The sequence below is a fragment of the Antedon bifida genome, chromosome 2, assembly GCF_963402885.1.
Source record: "Antedon bifida chromosome 2, ecAntBifi1.1, whole genome shotgun sequence".
Taxonomy (NCBI): Eukaryota; Metazoa; Echinodermata; class Crinoidea; order Comatulida; family Antedonidae; genus Antedon; species Antedon bifida.
In genome coordinates, this window is record NC_136227.1 from 23549393 (window position 1) to 23568304 (window position 18912).

Genomic DNA, 18912 nt, shown 5'->3' on the forward strand with positions numbered 1-18912 from the left:
AGTGGCACTCCGGACAACTAAACGAACGCACAACCATTCTACGGTTTCGAAGAACCTCACCCACTGGAAGACAACCATGCACCACCTTCCATCCAACCACACTACTCTCACTGAGCAGGATGCTTCCGACCAAAGCACCGAATGAAGCTGACCAGTTTCGATGACTTTTAGCTACCACCACTGAAGGGATATGCGCCAAGCTTCTCAAAAATACCTTGTAGACGCTCGCACATGTCAGGGCTTGCCATACCACTTTATGATCGGTAAGATGCCAAATATCCGAACACAAACTTCCAAGGCGCTCATAAACCGGAGGGGGATCAAAATCGTGGGGTCGATTATTCAACCAAGGAACTAACCCAATCCTATGGAGCACAGGACCCAGCCAATAAACACAGAAGAAAGTCCAACCGACTTCTGCCTGCACCAAACTAATAAAAGAAACAAAAATGCTTTTACACTTACCGACAGGGTCAACTAAGCCTAGACCACCGTCGCTCCGGGGAAGGAACAGAGTCTTCCGAGAAACCATCTCTCTTCCTTGCCAAATGAAAGAAAACATACTCCTATAAATACGCTTCACAAAAGCATCCGGTAAAGTATAGACTGGCGCAACATAAAAGAGAACGGGCAACGCAAATGTATTTAAGATTGTAATCCTCCCAAGCAGGGACAATTTTCTCTCTCTCCAAACATCGATCACTGCCTCAAATCGCTTATACACCTTTTCCCATGACCGCCGATCAGGATCGCTTCCCCCAATCTCGACTCCACAAACTCTTAGCGATTCCTCAGACCACGGGATTGACTCCACGCCACGAAGGCTCGTTAACCCTTGCCATCTCCCACACAAGATTCCTTGAGTCTTTTTTAAATTAAAACACGAATCAGACGCAACTTCAAACGCCTTTAACACGCGAAGCAAAGAAAACACTGAAAAATTAGACGTCACCACACATGTCAAATCATCAGCGTATTGAATGAATTTGCATTCTTCCCCCCGGCTACCCGGTAACTTAACACCCTGAATCAAAGTGGACTTCTGAATGTGGGAACTCAAGGCTTCCATGTACAAAACATAAAGCAAGGGAGAAAGAGGGCACCCTTGCCTCACGCCCCGCGACAACGGAAAAGGGTTAGAAATATACCCATTAACCATGACGTGACTAAAAGATTCAGCGTACAAACAACGAAACCACCGTATCACGTTTTCTTTGAAACCAAACCTTTGTAATATTTTAAACAAAAACTTCAAATTAACCTTATCAAACGCCTTCTCTTGATCAAAAGAAATGACCGCCAACGGAAAATTACAACGAGACGCGTACTCGACAATATCTCTAACCAAGATCAAGTTTGACTGCACCTTTCTACCAGGAACGGCACATGTTTGATATGGACCAACCAAACAATCCATGACCTTCGAGGTCCTTAGACACAAAACTTTGGCTAACAATTTGTAATCCACGTTAAGCAGAGTTATTGGCCTGCGATTCTTGGGATCCAGACAATCCCCCCCTTTCGGCAACAACTTGATGAGACCACCTTTTTGAGATGACGACAAATGCCCCTTCTCAAACGCCGACTTGTACACACAAACTAAATCCGGAGCGAGAACATCCCACAAGCACAAATAAAACTCTACAGGCAGACCATCCAAACCGGGGGACTTATCCTTCGCCATCCCAGCAAGGGCATTCCGTAACTCTTCCAACGAAATATCTCTCTCCAAATCTGCCAACTTGTCGCCAGGAACACGCCTGTCCACTGAATCAAGAAAAACCTCCTGATTCGCTGACAAAGGCCCTTCACCCGTTTCAAACAGTTGCCTATAAAAGTCCTCAAAAACCCTGACAATTTTCTGACTGTCCCTGACAATCTCTCCAGTTGGAGATCTAATGGAGTCGATGATCTTTTCAGTGCCTCTCCGTTTCTCCATCTTTATAAAAAACTGAGCACTTTTCTCTCCCTCCTCAAGAAATCGCACCCTCGCCCTGACACGAGCTCCCTCCAATTGACTTTGATCCAGGCCCTCTAGCTCAACTTTGATCCTTGCCATAACTTCCAAATGCTTTGGGTCTCGAGAAACAGAAAATAAATGATTTTGCTCCTCATACTCAGTCCCCAACCGCTGTCTTTCTTGATTTCTCTCTCTGCTAATTCTCGACGAATGTTCAATAATTAAGGACTTAGACCGAGTCTTAACACTATCCCACCAGTCCAGCATTGAATCGTAGCCCGGTTTGAGGGACTGCCACCCTCTGAACTTCGTAGTGAAATCCTCCACAAAACAAGGATCGGACAGCACAGACACATTGCACTTCCAAGCACCACTACCACGGCGGGTTTCCTCAGACACGTTCGCATCCAGTACCACCCAATCATGGTCCGAAAAACCACAAACGGAATGGGAAATGGACTTCAGCAAAAACGAATCAGGAGCATAAAACCGGTCCAACCTACAAGCGATACCCTTGGCCACGGATGACCACGACGTTGCCACAACACCAGGATACAGCTTCCGAAACTGATCCACAAGACCGAGCGCCGAGCAAAACTCCATTAACTCGACAGCCCCTGCACTTCCTAACCCCTGATTACCACCAACTTTATCCAAGTCAACGTCTGGGACACAATTAAAATCGCCGCCGAGCAAACAAGGCACAGCAGGCGAAACAAACTTAGGCAGGTCTTTAAAGAAAATCTTTCGACGAGCGGGATCATTAGGAGCATAAATACAACAAAGTTGAATATCTACCCCATCCACATGAACCACGCCAGATATTACCGAACCAGTAGGCTCTCGCCTGATGTTTGATAGGGATAACCCCAAACGAAGAAGGATCGCAACACCCCCACTTCTTCTAGAGCTCCCGCACCAGTATGCCCCACCAGCCCAATCTTTCGCCCATGAATCACCTTCAGAATCAGAAGCACAATGCACTTCCTGAAGGAAAACAACATCAAACTTTCCCTGTCGGCAGGCGCTGAAAACCTGTGCTCTCCTAGACGAATCTCGAAAGCCATTCACATTCAATGAAGCAAACAAAACCATTAAAAACAACAAAAAGTACACCAGTGGTCCCCTATAACTCATTTCGAAAAGGTTTGCCTCAACAACTCTCGCACTGACGTGCGAGCAACATAGGACGCGTGGAACGAAGCCAAATGGCCGACTAAATCCGCTGGCCTGGTCGCCGACTTTCTGCAAGATTTAACCGGACAGTTCACCACTGCGCTTTTCCCATGCTTCTTTGCCATATGATCTGCAAAAGAACGCCATGAGGAGAAAGCCGGTAACGAACAACCTTTCACGCAGGATAACGACATTCCTATCTCCTTCCCAAAACCGGCTTCTTTCAGCTTTTTCAGAGCCTTGGCGTTCACAACAGATGCATCTTTTGCCACTCCCAAATTCGAAGAGTCTTTGGCACTTACAACATCTGAGGAATCACTATCATCACTGTCCAAACTGTCCTCACTGTCAGTATCGAAAATACTCCCAACCTTAGGCAGTAAGGGAACACTATCGCCCCAGCTGGAGAACTCCTCCTGCTCTCCCCCCAACGTGTCTTCTTCATTTGTCTCCACATCACTACCTCCAACACTAATAGAGCTTTGGAGGGGGCCTAAATCCTTCTCCGACGTACTCACTAGTATCGAGCCTGATGCAACCACTTCCCTACTCTCTACCTCCAACTCCTCCTCAACATCCGTCACATTACCTGCCTCGTCCACCACAACAAGCTCCTCTTCTCCACTTGAAGTTAGTCCGTCCTCTTCAATAATCGGCTGACTGCCACCACGAGCTTTAGCGCTAAAAGAAACAGGACACCTCCTAGCCACATGACCCGCTTCAGTGCAAATCGAACAGACTACCTTGTTCTTGCATTCGAAGGACAGATGACCAAGAAGAAAACAATTAGAACACTTCTTTTCCGAGCAGTCTCGGACCAGATGACCAACGATCCCACACCTCAGGCACGTTTTAGGCTGTCCATAATAACGCACCCAACAGTACCTTGATCCGATGCGAATCTGTGACGGGATGTCACGAGTCAACTCCATCCTATACTGGCGATTTCCATTTAAAATCGTAGGCTGATCACTATAAAACAGCCGTCTCGATTCCGTGACTTCGCCATATCGGGATAACATGTGTTTAACCACACCATCATCCACCTCACATTCGACAAACAAGATTGTCACAACGACCCGATTGTCGTAAAACTTTAACACTGGCCTGTTTGGTAAGTCGGCTAGGGCGGCAGCCGCCCGTCTAGCTGTAGAAGCGGTCTTCCATGTCACATCAAATGAACCATTCGACAATCTTTGCACAGCAGCCACCTCTTCCAAGTTGAGTTTAGCCAACTTCAGATCATCGAAAACTCTTTTCACAACAACAGCCTTATCTCCGTAGTCGAGATTGACCGACGAGGGCCTCCGCATTTTAAGGAGGAACTCTCAGTCAGAAATAAAACGAGAAACTCTTACTTCGTAATATATGAAATGTTTGTCCACGCTGACGTCAAAAAATGCCGGAAACAGGAGACACAATGTCCACTTTAACTCAGCAAAACCGCTTAAAGATACTACACATGATCTTAGCCAAAAGGCCGAGAAGCGATAACAATTAAACGAATCTCAACTAGTACCAACAAATGACGGCTTGTTGTCGAATCAGTGTGATACATACAATGTAGCTAATGTATACATTCAACCGATGTGTTAAGCCATACCGTTGAAAATGTAAAACTTTTTACAGAGATTATAGAATAATATAATTAATTTGTAATAACTGCCAACATGTTTTTTTTAAACAAAACTGATGACATCTTACGTTCCATGGTCGTAACACACCGTTAACGTTATAGAACACATTACGTTGTCAATTTGCATAACAATACAGAGAATACATACAATAAAGTAAGTAGCGTAAGGTTTGTCGACCCAGATCATAAAACAAAGACGATACAGTAAAATGTACGTCTCATGCCTATAAATTACGTCAATAAAATAAACTTGAAATTAAGCCAATTCGTTTCTCTGTGCATTTTAACAATTAAACGATCAACTGAAAGTACAGTAACGCTTTATTCAGACAAATAATAATATTTCTCTAATGAAAAAATATAACGTAACAACACGTAACCTGTTACGTAAATACAGACAATAACAGTGTTACACTGTGACAGATTCTATTTTTTAAAAACAATAATTATTATGATAGGTTGGGCCAATCCTGGATGTACTGCAATACCAGGTCAACCCGTGGCTAGGATGGAGCAAGCTCCTATTCCATGGCCTGAATTCAAAAATCAGTTTAATATAGAAGCTACTCGATGAGCAGCGTTTCAGATATTAAGCTGAAAAGAACAGATACTACACATGATCTTAGCCAAAAGGCCGAGAAGCGATAACAATTAAACGAATCTCAACTAGTACCAACAAATGACGACTTGTTGTCGAATCAGTGTGATACATACAATGTAGCTAATGTATACATTCAACCGATGTGTTAAGCCATACCGTTGAAAATGTAAAAGTTTTACAGAGATTATAGAATAATATAATTAATTTGTAATAACTGCCAACATGTTTTTTTAAACAAAACTGATGACGTCTTACGTTCGATGGTCGTAACACGCCGTTAACGTTATAGAACACATTACGTTACGTTGTCAATTTACATAACAATACAGAGAATACACACAATAAAGTAAGTAGCGTAAGGTTTGTCGAGCCGGACCGTAAAACAAAGACGATACAGTAAAATGTACGTCTCATGGCTATAAATTACGTCAATAAAATAAACTTGAAATTAAGCCCATTCGTTTCTCTGTGCATTTTAACAACTAAGCGATCAACTGAAAGTACAGTAACGCTTTATTCAGACAAATAATAATATTTCTCTAATGAAAAAATATAACGTAACAACACGTAACCTGTTACGTAAATACAGACAATAACAGTGTTACACTGTGATAGATCCCATTTTTAAAAAGCAATAATTATCTTGATAGGTTGGGCCAATCCTGGATGTACTGCAAAACCAGGTCAACCCGTGGCCAGGATGGAGCAAGCTCCTATTCCATGGCCTGAATTCAAAAATCAGTTTAATATAGAAGCTACTCGATGAGCAGCGTTTCAGATATTAAGCTGAAAAGAACAGATACTACACATGATCTTAGCCAAAAGGCCGAGAAGCGATAACAATTAAACGAATCTCAACTAGTACCAACAAATGACGACTTGTTGTCGAATCAGTGTGATACATACAATGTAGCTAATGTATACATTCGACCGATGTGTTAAGCCATACCGTTGAAAATGTAAAACTTTTTACAGAGATTATAGAATAATATAATTAATTTGTAATAACTGCCAACATGTTCTTTTTAAACAAAACTGATGACGTCTTACGTTCGATGGTCGTAACACACCGTTAACGTTATAGAACACATTACGTTGTCAATTTACATAACAATACAGAGAATACATACAATAAAGTAAGTAGCGTAAGGTTTGTCGAGCCGGACCGTCAAACAAAGACGAAATTGTAAAATGTACGTCTCATGCCTATAAATTACGTCAATAAAATAAACTTGAAATTAAGCCCATTCGTTTCTCTGTGCATTTTAATAATTAAACGATCAACTGAAAGTACAGTAACGCTTTATTCAGACAAATAAAAATATACACTGTGACAGATTCTATTTTTTAAAAACAATAATTATCTTGATAGGTTGGGCCAATCCTGGATGTACTGCAATACCAGGTCAACCCGTGGCCAGGATGGAGCAAGCTCCTATTCCATGGCCTGAATTAAAAAATCAGTTTAATATAGAAGGTACTCGATGAGTAGCGTTTCAGATATTAAGCTGAAAAGAACAGATACTACACATGATCTTAGCCAAAAGGCCGAGAAGCGATAACAATTAAACGCATCTCAACTAGTACCAACAAATGACGACTTGTTGTCGAATCAGTGTGATACATACAATGTAGCTAATGTATACATTCAACCGATGTGTTAAGCCATACCGTTGAAAATGTAAAAGTTTTTACAGAGATTATAGAATAATATAATTAATTTGTAATAACTACCAACATGTTTTTCTTAAACAAAATTGATGACGTCTAACGTTCAATGGTCGTAACACACCGTTAACGTTATAGAACACATTACGTTACGTTGTCAATTTACATAACAATACAGAGAATACACACAATAAAGTAAGTAGCGTAAGGTTTGTCGAGCCGGACCGTAAAACAAAGACGATACAGTAAAATGTACGTCTCATGCCTATAAATTACATCAATAAAATAAACTTGAAATTAAGCCCATTCGTTTCTCTGTGCATTTTAACAATTAAACGATCAACTGAAAGTACAGTAACGCTTTATTCAGACAAATAATAATATTTCTCTAATGAAAAAATATAACGAAACAACACGTAACCTGTTACGTAAATACAGACAATAACAGTGTTACACTGTGACAGATTCTATTTTTTAAAAACAATAATTATCTTGATAGGTTGGGCCAATCCTGGATGTACTGCAATACCAGGTCAACCCGTGGCCAGGATGGAGCAAGCTCCTATTCCATGGCCTGAATTCAAAAATCAGTTTAATATAGAAGCTACTCGATGAGCAGCGTTTCAGATATTAAGCTGAAAAGAACAGATACTACACATGATCTTAGCCAAAAGGCCGAGAAGCGATAACAATTAAACGAATCTCAACTAGTACCAACAAATGACGACTTGTTGTCGAATCAGTGTGATACATACAATGTAGCTAATGTATACATTCGACCGATGTGTTAAGCCATACCGTTGAAAATGTAAAAGTTTTTACAGAGATTATAGAATAATATAATTAATTTGTAATAACTACCAACATGTTTTTCTTTAACAAAATTGATGACGTCTTACGTTCGATGGTCGTAACACACCGTTAACGTTATAGAACACATTACGTTGTCAATTTACATAACAATACAGAGAATACATACAATAAAGTAAGTAGCGTAAGGTTTGTCGAGCCGGACCGTCAAACAAAGACGAAATAGTAAAATGTACGTCTCATGCCTATAAATTACGTCAATAAAATAAACTTGAAATTAAGCCCATTCGTTTCTCTGTGCATTTTAATAATTAAACGATCAACTGAAAGTACAGTAACGCTTTATTTAGACAAATAATAATATTTCTCTAATGAAAAAATATACGTAACAACACGTAACCTGTTACGTAAATACAGACAATAACAGTGTTACAGTGTGACAGATTCTATTTTTTTAAAATAATAATTATCTTGATAGGTTGGGCCAATCCTCTGGATGTACTGCAATACCAGGTCAACCCGTGGCCAGGATGGAGCAAGCTCCTATTCCATGGCCTGAATTCAAAAATCAGTTTAATATAGAAGCTACTCGATGAGCAGCGTTTCAGATATTAAGCTGAAAAGAACAGATACTACACATGATCTTAGCCAAAAGGCCGAGAAGCGATAACAATTAAACGAATCTCAACTAGTACCAACAAATGACGACTTGTTGTCGAATCAGTGTGATACATACAATGTAGCTAATGTATACATTCGACCGATGTGTTAAGCCATACCGTTGAAAATGTAAAAGTTTTTACAGAGATTATAGAATAATATAATTAATTTGTAATAACTTCCAACATGTTTTTCTTAAACAAAACTGATGACGTCTAACGTTCAATGGTCGTAACACACCGTTAACGTTACAGAACACATTACGTTACGTTGTCAATTTACATAACAATACAGAGTATACATACAATGAAGTAAGTAGCGTAAGGTTTGTCGAACCGGACCGTCAAACAAAGACGAAACAGTAAAATGTACGTCTCATGGCTATAAATTACGTCAATAAAATAAACTTGAAATTAAGCCCATTCGTTTCTCTGTGCATTTTAATAATTAAACGATCAACTGAAAGTACAGTAACGCTTTATTTAGACAAATAATAATATTTCTCTAATAAAAAAATATAACGTAACAACACGTAACCTATTACGTAAATACAGACAATAACAGTGTTACAGATTCTATTTTTTAAAATAACAATTATCTTGATAGGTTGGGCCAATCCTGGATGTACTGCAATACCAGGTCAACCCGTGGCCAGGATGGAGCAAGCTCCTATTCCATGGCCTGAATTCAAAAATCAGTTTAATATAGAAGCTACTCGATGAGAAGCGTTTCAGATATTAAGCTGAAAAGAACAGATACTACACATGATCTTAGCCAAAAGGCCGAGAAGCGATAACAATTAAACGAATCTCAACTAGTACCAACAAATGACGACTTGTTGTCGAATCAGTGTGATACATACAATGTAGCTAATGTATACATTCGACCGATGTGTTAAGCCATACCGTTGAAAATGTAAAACTTTTTAAAGAGATTATAGAATAATATAATTAATTTGTAATAACTGCCAACATGTTTTTTTTTAAACAAAATTGATGACGTCTTACGTTCGATGGTCGTAACACACCGTTAACGTTATAGAACACATTACGTTGTCAATTTACATAACAATACAGAGAATACATACAATAAAGTAAGTAGCGTAAGGTTTGTCGAGCCGGACCGTCAAACAAAGACGAAATAGTAAAATGTACGTCTCATGCCTATAAATTACGTCAATAAAATAAACTTGAAATTAAGCCCATTCGTTTCTCTGTGCATTTTAATAATTAAACGATCAGCTGAAAGTACAGTAACGCTTTATTTAGACAAATAATAATATTTCTCTAATGAAAAAATATACGTAACAACACGTAAACTGTTACGCAAATACAGACAATAACAGTGTTACAGTGTGACAGATTCTATTTTTTTAAAATAATAATTATCTTGATAGGTTGGGCCAATCCTGGATGTACTGCAATACCAGGTCAACCCGTGGCCAGGATGGAGCAAGCTCCTATTCCATGGCCTGAATTCAAAAATCAGTTTAATATAGAAGCTACTCGATGAGCAGCGTTTCAGATATTAAGCTGAAAAGAACAGATACTCCTTTTTGATTTAGAGCGAACGCAAACAAGGATAAACTAATTCAGAACATAACCACTACGCGATCAACCCTAGGCAGGCTGCCCACGGCAGACCGGAATACGTGAGGGTACGATCCTCCCTGCCTATAGAACCTAACAAAACAAAACCGAGAAACATATTAGACAACTGAACTGACATAACTTACACTTTTAAAACTAGCGAATTGCCCGAAACGACAGCAACCACTCCCTGTGCACACCAAACTTTTCGAAAGGCCACTAAATTTGACTGAAAGCGCCTAAATTCAAGTTTGACACGACTTCTTATAGAATCTCTAACTCTTACTACCAAACCTTCCCCAGAGCAGATCTCGTTATGGAATAGTGCTCTGCATCTAGTCTTCCAGATCTGTAACTTGACTTCGGAAATAATGTAAACCGCAAGCCAGTACACTCTGCTATCCGGAGCATCAAACCAGAAATACAACAGGCTATCCGCATTAAAGGATATGTCCACACCTGAAAACTTGCTTAGATAATCAAGCGCCCATTGCCAAACCAGCCAAACACGACTACATTCCAACAAGCAATGCGCAATTGATTCCGAACAGTGGCACTCCGGACAACTAAACGAACGCACAACCATTCTACGGTTTCGAAGAACCTCACCCACTGGAAGACAACCATGCACCACCTTCCATCCAACCACACTACTCTCACTGAGCAGGATGCTTCCGACCAAAGCACCGAATGAAGCTGACCAGTTTCGATGACTTTTAGCTACCACCACTGAAGGGATATGCGCCAAGCTTCTCAAAAATACCTTGTAGACGCTCGCACATGTCAGGGCTTGCCATACCACTTTATGATCGGTAAGATGCCAAATATCCGAACACAAACTTCCAAGGCGCTCATAAACCGGAGGGGGATCAAAATCGTGGGGTCGATTATTCAACCAAGGAACTAACCCAATCCTATGGAGCACAGGACCCAGCCAATAAACACAGAAGAAAGTCCAACCGACTTCTGCCTGCACCAAACTAATAAAAGAAACAAAAATGCTTTTACACTTACCGACAGGGTCAACTAAGCCTAGACCACCGTCGCTCCGGGGAAGGAACAGAGTCTTCCGAGAAACCATCTCTCTTCCTTGCCAAATGAAAGAAAACATACTCCTATAAATACGCTTCACAAAAGCATCCGGTAAAGTATAGACTGGCGCAACATAAAAGAGAACGGGCAACGCAAATGTATTTAAGATTGTAATCCTCCCAAGCAGGGACAATTTTCTCTCTCTCCAAACATCGATCACTGCCTCAAATCGCTTATACACCTTTTCCCATGACCGCCGATCAGGATCGCTTCCCCCAATCTCGACTCCACAAACTCTTAGCGATTCCTCAGACCACGGGATTGACTCCACGCCACGAAGGCTCGTTAACCCTTGCCATCTCCCACACAAGATTCCTTGAGTCTTTTTTAAATTAAAACACGAATCAGACGCAACTTCAAACGCCTTTAACACGCGAAGCAAAGAAAACACTGAAAAATTAGACGTCACCACACATGTCAAATCATCAGCGTATTGAATGAATTTGCATTCTTTCCCCCGGCTACCCGGTAACTTAACACCCTGAATCAAAGTGGACTTCTGAATGTGGGAACTCAAGGCTTCCATGTACAAAACATAAAGCAAGGGAGAAAGAGGGCACCCTTGCCTCACGCCCCGCGACAACGGAAAAGGGTTAGAAATATACCCATTAACCATGACGTGACTAAAAGATTCAGCGTACAAACAACGAAACCACCGTATCACGTTTTCTTTGAAACCAAACCTTTGTAATATTTTAAACAAAAACTTCAAATTAACCTTATCAAACGCCTTCTCTTGATCAAAAGAAATGACCGCCAACGGAAAATTACAACGAGACGCGTACTCGACAATATCTCTAACCAAGATCAAGTTTGACTGCACCTTTCTACCAGGAACGGCACATGTTTGATATGGACCAACCAAACAATCCATGACCTTCGAGGTCCTTAGACACAAAACTTTGGCTAACAATTTGTAATCCACGTTAAGCAGAGTTATTGGCCTGCGATTCTTGGGATCCAGACAATCCCCCCCTTTCGGCAACAACTTGATGAGACCACCTTTTTGAGATGACGACAAATGCCCCTTCTCAAACGCCGACTTGTACACACAAACTAAATCCGGAGCGAGAACATCCCACAAGCACAAATAAAACTCTACAGGCAGACCATCCAAACCGGGGGACTTATCCTTCGCCATCCCAGCAAGGGCATTCCGTAACTCTTCCAACGAAATATCTCTCTCCAAATCTGCCAACTTGTCGCCAGGAACACGCCTGTCCACTGAATCAAGAAAAACCTCCTGATTCGCTGACAAAGGCCCTTCACCCGTTTCAAACAGTTGCCTATAAAAGTCCTCAAAAACCCTGACAATTTTCTGACTGTCCCTGACAATCTCTCCAGTTGGAGATCTAATGGAGTCGATGATCTTTTCAGTGCCTCTCCGTTTCTCCATCTTTATAAAAAACTGAGCACTTTTCTCTCCCTCCTCAAGAAATCGCACCCTCGCCCTGACACGAGCTCCCTCCAATTGACTTTGATCCAGGCCCTCTAGCTCAACTTTGATCCTTGCCATAACTTCCAAATGCTTTGGGTCTCGAGAAACAGAAAATAAATGATTTTGCTCCTCGTTTCAGATATTAAGCTGAAAAGAACAGATACTACACATGATCTTAGCCAAAAGGCCGAGAAGCGATAACAATTAAACGAATCTCAACTAGTACCAACAAATGACGACTTGTTGTCGAATCAGTGTGATACATACAATGTAGCTAATGTATACATTCGACCGATGTGTTAAGCCATACCGTTGAAAATGTAAAAGTTTTTACAGAGATTATAGAATAATATAATTAATTTGTAATAACTACCAACATGTTTTTCTTTAACAAAATTGATGACGTCTTACGTTCGATGGTCGTAACACACCGTTAACGTTATAGAACACATTACGTTGTCAATTTACATAACAATACAGAGAATACATACAATAAAGTAAGTAGCGTAAGGTTTGTCGAGCCGGACCGTCAAACAAAGACGAAATAGTAAAATGTACGTCTCATGCCTATAAATTACGTCAATAAAATAAACTTGAAATTAAGCCCATTCGTTTCTCTGTGCATTTTAATAATTAAACGATCAACTGAAAGTACAGTAACGCTTTATTTAGACAAATAATAATATTTCTCTAATGAAAAAATATACGTAACAACACGTAACCTGTTACGTAAATACAGACAATAACAGTGTTACAGTGTGACAGATTCTATTTTTTTAAAATAATAATTATCTTGATAGGTTGGGCCAATCCTCTGGATGTACTGCAATACCAGGTCAACCCGTGGCCAGGATGGAGCAAGTTCCTATTCCATGGCCTGAATTCAAAAATCAGTTTAATATAGAAGCTACTCGATGAGCAGCGTTTCAGATATTAAGCTGAAAAGAACAGATACTACACATGATCTTAGCCAAAAGGCCGAGAAGCGATAACAATTAAACGAATCTCAACTAGTACCAACAAATGACGACTTGTTGTCGAATCAGTGTGATACATACAATGTAGCTAATGTATACATTCGACCGATGTGTTAAGCCATACCGTTGAAAATGTAAAAGTTTTTACAGAGATTATAGAATAATATAATTAATTTGTAATAACTGCCAACATGTTTTTTTTAAACAAAACTGATGACGTCTTACGTTCGATGGTCGTAACACACCGTTAACGTTATAGAACACATTACGTTGTCAATTTACATAACAATACAGAGAATACATACAATAAAGTAAGTAGCGTAAGGTTTGTCGAGCCGGACCGTCAAACAAAGACGAAATAGTAAAATGTACGTCTCATGCCTATAAATTACGTCAATAAAATAAACTTGAAATTAAGCCCATTCGTTTCTCTGTGCATTTTAATAATTAAACGATCAACTGAAAGTACAGTAACGCTTTATTTAGACAAATAATAATATTTCTCTAATAAAAAAATATAACGTAACAACACGTAACCTATTACGTAAATACAGACAATAACAGTGTTACAGATTCTATTTTTTAAAATAACAATTATCTTGATAGGTTGGGCCAATCCTGGATGTACTGCAATACCAGGTCAACCCGTGGCCAGGATGGAGCAAGCTCCTATTCCATGGCCTGAATTCAAAAATCAGTTTAATATAGAAGCTACTCGATGAGCAGCGTTTCAGATATTAAGCTGAAAAGAACAGATACTACACATGATCTTAGCCAAAAGGCCGAGAAGCGATAACAATTAAACGAATCTCAACTAGTACCAACAAATGACGACTTGTTGTCGAATCAGTGTGATACATACAATATAGCTAATGTATACATTCGACCGATGTGTTAAGCCATACCGTTGAAAATGTAAAACTTTTTACAGAGATTATAGAATAATATAATTAATTTGTAATAACTGCCAACATGTTTTTTTTTAAACAAAATTGATGACGTCTTACGTTCGATGGTCGTAACACACCGTTAACGTTATAGAACACATTACGTTGTCAATTTACATAACAATACAGAGAATACATACAATAAAGTAAGTAGCGTAAGGTTTGTCGAACCGGACCGTCAAACAAAGACGAAACAGTAAAATGTACGTCTCATGGCTATAAATTACGTCAATAAAATAAACTTGAAATTAAGCCCATTCGTTTCTCTGTGCATTTTAATAATTAAACGATCAACTGAAAGTACAGTAACGCTTTATTTAGACAAATAATAATATTTCTCTAATAAAAAAATATAACGTAACAACACGTAACCTATTACGTAAATACAGACAATAACAGTGTTACAGATTCTATTTTTTAAAATAACAATTATCTTGATAGGTTGGGCCAATCCTGGATGTACTGCAATACCAGGTCAACCCGTGGCCAGGATGGAGCAAGCTCCTATTCCATGGCCTGAATTCAAAAATCAGTTTAATATAGAAGCTACTCGATGAGAAGCGTTTCAGATATTAAGCTGAAAAGAACAGATACTACACATGATCTTAGCCAAAAGGCCGAGAAGCGATAACAATTAAACGAATCTCAACTAGTACCAACAAATGACGACTTGTTGTCGAATCAGTGTGATACATACAATGTAGCTAATGTATACATTCGACCGATGTGTTAAGCCATACCGTTGAAAATGTAAAACTTTTTACAGAGATTATAGAATAATATAATTAATTTGTAATAACTGCCAACATGTTTTTTTTTAAACAAAATTGATGACGTCTTACGTTCGATGGTCGTAACACACCGTTAACGTTATAGAACACATTACGTTGTCAATTTACATAACAATACAGAGAATACATACAATAAAGTAAGTAGCGTAAGGTTTGTCGAGCCGGACCGTCAAACAAAGACGAAATAGTAAAATGTACGTCTCATGCCTATAAATTACGTCAATAAAATAAACTTGAAATTAAGCCCATTCGTTTCTCTGTGCATTTTAATAATTAAACGATCAACTGAAAGTACAGTAACGCTTTATTTAGACAAATAATAATATTTCTCTAATGAAAAAATATACGTAACAACACGTAACCTGTTACGCAAATACAGACAATAACAGTGTTACAGTGTGACAGATTCTATTTTTTTAAAATAATAATTATCTTGATAGGTTGGGCCAATCCTGGATGTACTGCAATACCAGGTCAACCCGTGGCCAGGATGGAGCAAGCTCCTATTCCATGGCCTGAATTCAAAAATCAGTTTCATATAGAAGCTACTCGATGAGCAGCGTTTCAGATATTAAGCTGAAAAGAACAGATACTACACATGATCTTAGCCAAAAGGCCGAGAAGCGATAACAATTAAACGAATCTCAACTAGTACCAACAAATGACGACTTGTTGTCGAATCAGTGTGATACATACAATGTAGCTAATGTATACATTCGACCGATGTGTTAAGCCATACCGTTGAAAATGTAAAAGTTTTTACAGAGATTATAGAATAATATAATTAATTTGTAATAACTACCAACATGTTTTTCTTAAACAAAATTGATGACGTCTTACGTTCGATGGTCGTAACACACCGTTAACGTTATAGAACACATTACGTTGTCAATTTACATAACAATACAGAGAATACATACAATAAAGTAAGTAGCGTAAGGTTTGTCGAGCCGGACCGTCAAACAAAGACGAAATAGTAAAATGTACGTCTCATGCCTATAAATTACGTCAATAAAATAAACTTGAAATTAAGCCCATTCGTTTCTCTGTGCATTTTAATAATTAAACGATCAACTGAAAGTACAGTAACGCTTTATTTAGACAAATAATAATATTTCTCTAATGAAAAAATATACGTAACAACACGTAACCTGTTACGTAAATACAGACAATAACAGTGTTACAGTGTGACAGATTCTATTTTTTAAAAATAATAATTATCTTGATAGGTTGGGCCAATCCTGGATGTACTGCAATACCAGGTCAACCCGTGGCCAGGATGGAGCAAGCTCCTATTCCATGGCCTGAATTCAAAAATCAGTTTAATATAGAAGCCACTCGATGAGCAGCGTTTCAGATATTAAGCTGAAAAGAACAGATACTACACATGATCTTAGCCAAAAGGCCGAGAAGCGATAACAATTAAACGAATCTCAACTAGTACCAACAAATGACGACTTGTTGTCGAATCAGTGTGATACATACAATGTAGCTAATGTATACATTCGACCGATGTGTTAAGCCATACCGTTGAAAATGTAAAACATTTTACAGTGATTATAGAATAATATAATTAATTTGTAATAACTACCAACATGTTTTTTTTAAACAAAACTGATGACGTCTTACGTTCGATGGTCGTAACACACCGTTAACGTTATAGAACACATTACGTTGTTAATTTGCATAACAATACAGAGAATACATACAATAAAGTAAGTAGCGTAAGGTTTGTCGACCCAGATCGTAAAACAAAGACGATACAGTAAAATGTACGTCTCATGCCTATAAATTACGTCAATAAAATAAACTTGAAATTAAGCCCATTCGTTTCTCTGTGCATTTTAATAATTAAACGATCAACTGAAAGTACAGTAACGCTTTATTTAGACAAATAATAATATTTCTCTAATGAAAAAATATACGTAACAACACGTAACCTGTTACGTAAATACAGACAATAACAGTGTTACAGTGTGACAGATTCTATATTTTTAAATAATAATTATCTTGATAGGTTGGGCCAATCCTGGATGTACTGCAATACCAGGTCAACCCGTGGCCAGGATGGAGCAAGCTCCTATTCCATGGCCTGAATTCAAAAATCAGTTTAATATAGAAGCCACTCGATGAGCAGCGTTTCAGATATTAAGCTGAAAAGAACAGATACTACACATGATCTTAGCCAAAAGGCCGAGAAGCGATAACAATTAAACGAATCTCAACTAGTACCAACAAATGACGACTTGTTGTCGAATCAGTGTGATACATACAATGTAGCTAATGTATACATTCGACCGATGTGTTAAGCCATACCGTTGAAAATGTAAAACATTTTACAGTGATTATAGAATAATATAATTAATTTGTAATAACTACCAACATGTTTTTTTTAAACAAAACTGATGACGTCTTACGTTCGATGGTCGTAACACACCGTTAACGTTATAGAACACATTACGTTGTTAATTTGCATAACAATACAGATAATACATACAATAAAATAAGTAGCGTAAGGTTTGTCGACCCAGATCGTAAAACAAAGACGATACAGTAAAATTTACGTCTCATGCCTATAAATTACGTCAATAAAATAAACTTGAAATTAAGCCAATTCGTTTCTCGGTGCTTTTTAACAATTAAACGATCAACTGAAAGTACAGTAACGCTTTATTCAGACAAATAATAATATTTCTCTAATGAAAAAATATAACGTAACAACACGTAACCTGTTACGTAAATACAGACAATAACAGTGTTACACTGTGACAGATTCTATTTTTTAAAAACAATAATTATCTTGATAGGTTGGGCCAATCCTGGATGTACTGCAATACCAGGTCAACCCGTGGCCAGGATGGAGCAAGCTCCTATTCCATGGCCTGAATTCAAAAATCAGTTTAATATAGAAGCTACTCGATGAGTAGCGTTTCAGATATTAAGCTGAAAAGAACAGATACTACACATGATCTTAGCCAAAAGGCCGAGAAGCGATAACAATTAAACGAATCTCAACTAGTACCAACAAATGACGACTTGTTGTCGAATCAGTGTGATACATACAATGTAGCTAATGTATACATTCAACCGATGTGTTAAGCCATACCGTTGAAAATGTAAAAGTTTTACAGAGATTATAGAATAATATAACTAAATTTTAATAACTGCCAACATGTTTTTTTTAAACAAAACTGATGACGTCTTACGTTCGATGGTCGTAACACACCGTTAACGTTATAGAACACATTACGTTACGTTGTCAATTTACATAACAATACAGAGAATACACACAATAAAGTAAGTAGCGTAAGGTTTGTCGAGCCGGACCGTAAAACAAAGACGATACAGTAAAATGTACGTCTCATGCCTATAAATTACGTCAATAAAATAAACTTGAAATTAAGCCCATTCGTTTCTCTGTGCATTTTAACAATTAAACGATCAACTGAAAGTACAGTAACGCTTTATTCAGACAAATAATAATATTTCTCTAATGAAAAAATATAACGTAACAACACGTAACCTGTTACGTAAACACAGACAATAACAGTGTTACACTGTGACAGA

At 38.5% G+C, this 18912-nt stretch overlaps 14 non-coding genes and 2 pseudogenes across 14 annotated transcripts; all 16 read right to left on the bottom strand.

Annotated features, from left to right (window-relative positions):
* Nucleotides 1-4507: 4507 nt before the first annotated feature.
* Nucleotides 4508-4628, bottom strand: LOC144836425 (U2 spliceosomal RNA; annotated as a pseudogene).
* A 598-nt stretch (nt 4629-5226) lies between these two features.
* On the bottom strand, nt 5227-5418 carry LOC144836382 (U2 spliceosomal RNA). Its single transcript, XR_013611230.1, has one exon. It is a non-coding gene; the product is annotated as a U2 spliceosomal RNA (small nuclear RNA).
* A 601-nt stretch (nt 5419-6019) lies between these two features.
* Nucleotides 6020-6211, bottom strand: LOC144836359 (U2 spliceosomal RNA). Its single transcript, XR_013611210.1, has one exon. It is a non-coding gene; the product is annotated as a U2 spliceosomal RNA (small nuclear RNA).
* Nucleotides 6212-6741: 530 nt separating this feature from the next.
* Nucleotides 6742-6933, bottom strand: LOC144836394 (U2 spliceosomal RNA). The gene has a single exon (XR_013611240.1). It is a non-coding gene; the product is annotated as a U2 spliceosomal RNA (small nuclear RNA).
* Nucleotides 6934-7536: 603 nt separating this feature from the next.
* Nucleotides 7537-7728, bottom strand: LOC144836347 (U2 spliceosomal RNA). Its single transcript, XR_013611200.1, has one exon. It is a non-coding gene; the product is annotated as a U2 spliceosomal RNA (small nuclear RNA).
* Nucleotides 7729-8325: 597 nt separating this feature from the next.
* On the bottom strand, nt 8326-8519 carry LOC144836400 (U2 spliceosomal RNA). Its single transcript, XR_013611246.1, has one exon. It is a non-coding gene; the product is annotated as a U2 spliceosomal RNA (small nuclear RNA).
* A 594-nt stretch (nt 8520-9113) lies between these two features.
* LOC144836368 (U2 spliceosomal RNA) lies at nt 9114-9305 on the bottom strand. The gene has a single exon (XR_013611218.1). It is a non-coding gene; the product is annotated as a U2 spliceosomal RNA (small nuclear RNA).
* A 598-nt stretch (nt 9306-9903) lies between these two features.
* Nucleotides 9904-10094, bottom strand: LOC144836406 (U2 spliceosomal RNA). Its single transcript, XR_013611252.1, has one exon. It is a non-coding gene; the product is annotated as a U2 spliceosomal RNA (small nuclear RNA).
* A 2627-nt stretch (nt 10095-12721) lies between these two features.
* Nucleotides 12722-12829, bottom strand: LOC144836414 (U2 spliceosomal RNA; annotated as a pseudogene).
* Nucleotides 12830-13426: 597 nt separating this feature from the next.
* Nucleotides 13427-13620, bottom strand: LOC144836403 (U2 spliceosomal RNA). The gene has a single exon (XR_013611249.1). It is a non-coding gene; the product is annotated as a U2 spliceosomal RNA (small nuclear RNA).
* Nucleotides 13621-14209: 589 nt separating this feature from the next.
* LOC144836348 (U2 spliceosomal RNA) lies at nt 14210-14401 on the bottom strand. Its single transcript, XR_013611201.1, has one exon. It is a non-coding gene; the product is annotated as a U2 spliceosomal RNA (small nuclear RNA).
* Nucleotides 14402-14991: 590 nt separating this feature from the next.
* LOC144836369 (U2 spliceosomal RNA) lies at nt 14992-15183 on the bottom strand. The gene has a single exon (XR_013611219.1). It is a non-coding gene; the product is annotated as a U2 spliceosomal RNA (small nuclear RNA).
* Nucleotides 15184-15781: 598 nt separating this feature from the next.
* LOC144836377 (U2 spliceosomal RNA) lies at nt 15782-15973 on the bottom strand. Its single transcript, XR_013611226.1, has one exon. It is a non-coding gene; the product is annotated as a U2 spliceosomal RNA (small nuclear RNA).
* A 597-nt stretch (nt 15974-16570) lies between these two features.
* On the bottom strand, nt 16571-16762 carry LOC144836372 (U2 spliceosomal RNA). Its single transcript, XR_013611221.1, has one exon. It is a non-coding gene; the product is annotated as a U2 spliceosomal RNA (small nuclear RNA).
* Nucleotides 16763-17358: 596 nt separating this feature from the next.
* LOC144836373 (U2 spliceosomal RNA) lies at nt 17359-17550 on the bottom strand. Its single transcript, XR_013611222.1, has one exon. It is a non-coding gene; the product is annotated as a U2 spliceosomal RNA (small nuclear RNA).
* A 598-nt stretch (nt 17551-18148) lies between these two features.
* Nucleotides 18149-18340, bottom strand: LOC144836540 (U2 spliceosomal RNA). Its single transcript, XR_013611364.1, has one exon. It is a non-coding gene; the product is annotated as a U2 spliceosomal RNA (small nuclear RNA).
* Between the last annotated feature and the right edge of the window lie 572 nt (nt 18341-18912).